At 32.2% G+C, this 2,967-nt stretch overlaps 1 long non-coding RNA gene across 1 annotated transcript; it reads left to right on the plus strand.

The window, feature by feature from the left end:
• The first annotated feature begins 312 nt into the window (after window positions 1–312).
• On the plus strand, window positions 313–1,290 carry LOC118755140. The gene is made up of 4 exons (XR_004994986.1): window positions 313–492; window positions 556–592; window positions 669–814; window positions 873–1,290. It is a non-coding gene; the product is annotated as an uncharacterized LOC118755140 (long non-coding RNA).
• Window positions 1,291–2,967: the final 1,677 nt, after the last annotated feature.

The raw sequence follows: 2,967 nt of genomic DNA on the forward strand, positions 1-2,967 counted from the left end.
GCGATTTTTTGGATGTTATCAAAAGCTTGGAGATCGAGTTGAAGACATACAATGGCGACAAAATAAAGCCTTGCTCAGAATATTTGGCTAAGCTCAACGCATGTTCGCAACACATTAGTGCCAGCGATGATGTGAAGAAATTATTTTTTAAAACGCGTATGTACCAGTTGATAAAGAACCTCAATAAGGCGCAAAAACAACAAAAGAGACCGGTTTCTCTAAATCAAGGTAAATCATTAAAAGAAAATAGAAAACTTAGTTTTTATTTATTTAGAAAAATATATATTTTATTGTTTGTTTACTTTTAGCTTGCCCACATCGTAGGTCAGCTCCTCACCCCGCAAGCTCCGCAATATAGCATCTTATCGCAAGTACTTCTTGTCTCGCAAGTTCCGCACCATCACGCAAGTACTATTTCTACGCCAGTACGCTATGTAATTTCACCAATGGGTAATCATTCTACCAATGCATAATCATTCGGATAAGCTTGCAGTAATTACACTCATTTAGTTTTCAATCAAATTTTCATATACAAAATTTGTGTATTATTTTTAGCACCTGGCACACCACTGACCCAAAACTAGTCCACTAGGTAACTGACAACGCAACGCAAATATCTGTCGATTTTACTTTAACGCGCGAATTTAATTCACATTTTCATTATGTAGTTGTAACCCAACATGCGCTGGCCGAAGCATGGACGAGGATTTCACTTGTAAATCGGAAACAACGAAATCTTACAAAAAATACGTTGTGGAATAAAACTATTGGCACTTTGCTTACGATTAAGCTCACGAGGACACAATGAAACAAAGTATACAAATTTTATAAATATGTTAAACTAAAGAACTAATTATTTATTCTTATTTCAGTTAAAAGCGCCTAACGTCGCGACTGGGTCCTGGCTGTAGAAGTATGATTTCTAAATAACGGTCCCTTTAAGCAGTCAGCGGTTACATGCACCTACAAGATAGCATACAAGCGAACTCAACTAACTATAAATGAACTATAAGTTCAGTATTTTTCAACTAGGAAAGACTACACCTCGACTACTCTACGTTGCTTTCAACTGACTACTTTTACATGATGATGTTGCATATATACATATGTACTTACATATGAAACCTGCATGACTTTGAAGCCAATTAAAAGTTTGCCGTAATAATTTGGCCAAAAGTTGACTATTGAGTCGATTACGAAATTCTTGACTTTCCGTCAGAGCTGTAAAACTGTGAAATCATTTAAAATTTTAATCATGAAATATTTACAAGTAGGATTTCATTAATTTTCCTTTGGTCTGGTAGTGTGACTTATATTTTTTTCAATCTACAATCATTAAAAAAAAATTGATTTCACACAGTAAGGTAGTAAATACCTGAATGAAAAACTGAGAATGCTGAAGTAAACAGAATTCAATACTGAATTAGCTTCCAGATGAATGAACACTTTGCTATGTGTGCATTCTCTAATTCAGTTCCAATCAAATTTTATACACTAAGAAAAATATGTAAGTTTAAATGATGGAATAATGAGGTGTATGAACTTTAAAACGATATTGACATAGTGTCGCGTATCAATGCACAGCGGCCACGCGGGCTAAGCCATGTCCTACGAATGAATGGTTGTGCTTGGACTCCTCCACGCATGAAACGCAGCTTGATTCACATGAACATATTGTACAAATTTATAGTTTTGGTTGCTTGAAAACTGAGTGAAAAATGTTCCAAGACAATTAGTTTCTATAACTTTTTTCTTTTAAAGATTGGAAAATCTGCAGAACATGAAATAATCAAGCATAACAACCATCAAATGATAGCAGCTTTTATCATTCAGTCCATGGTTTATCCACATATATATAATGTCTTTTTCAAAATACATATGTGCTAATTTTCGCGCGGCCACCCTTTATGATCAGTTTTTATTTGAAAAGAACGATATTCTCATTTCCCAATACCAGGCGCTCATGCATGTGAAGTAACTAGTTTTCTATTTCTACGTACAAAATTGTTTGTATAAATTTTTAAATTTCCAAAATTCTACTTTGTACAGTTCAAAGGCTTCTACAAAAAAAAATTTTTAAAGTTCCACAAACAAATTTATACATATAGAAAACTTGCTACTTCATATGTATGAGCGCCTGGTATTGAGAAATAAAAATATCTCTTTGTACCATACATGTATTACTCCTATATTGGCAGTAAGAGCTAGTACCATGATAAAAACATAACAAGGTAAAACCATTGAGAGGCAGTCTGACGTTTGCCAACATTATAATTTTAAAATCAAAACTCAAACTCACACACACATTCTCATTTTCAATCTCAAACAACAACAATTGTGAACAATTTAATTTTATTATTTTCAATTTTATATGATTTTAAAATGTTGGCAAACGTCAGAACAAAATCATGGCCGACGAATTGAGAGAATGAATTTACCTTGAAATGTTTTTATCATGGCTAGTACCGTCCGAAAACACTACAGTACAGATATATCAATAAACACGTACGAAAGAAAAGGAACACATACGTTTATAAATAAACATCCCAACAAGCAAAATAAACTTAAAGAAAGTTTTTTTTAAGTTTTCAATTATAAACATTAAGCTTACAAAACGTTGATTTTTTGTTTATAAAACGCTTGAAAGTAAGCGTAATATAATCGAAAAGGAACATTGGGTATAAGCGTAGAAATATAAACTTGTAATAAATGTTCAAAAGAAAGCTTTTTATAAGCGTAAAAGTGTAAACTTATAATAAAGGTTCAAAAAAAGTTTTTTATAAGCGTATGAATATAATCTTACTAAAAATTTTCAAAAGAAAGCTTTTTATAAACATTGTTATAACACTTTATTTAAAGATATTTCATTAAAAACTCATACATAGATTGCTTAACATCTAAAAACTAAACGAAATGCGAATTTTCGGCGGACTCATCTACTGTCGCGAAAATATAAATAGGGAATAG

The sequence above is a fragment of the Rhagoletis pomonella genome, unplaced genomic scaffold (assembly GCF_013731165.1).
Source record: "Rhagoletis pomonella isolate Grant_MI unplaced genomic scaffold, Rhpom_1.0 Rhpom_scaffold_05464, whole genome shotgun sequence".
Lineage (NCBI taxonomy): Eukaryota > Metazoa > Arthropoda > Insecta > Diptera > Tephritidae > Rhagoletis > Rhagoletis pomonella.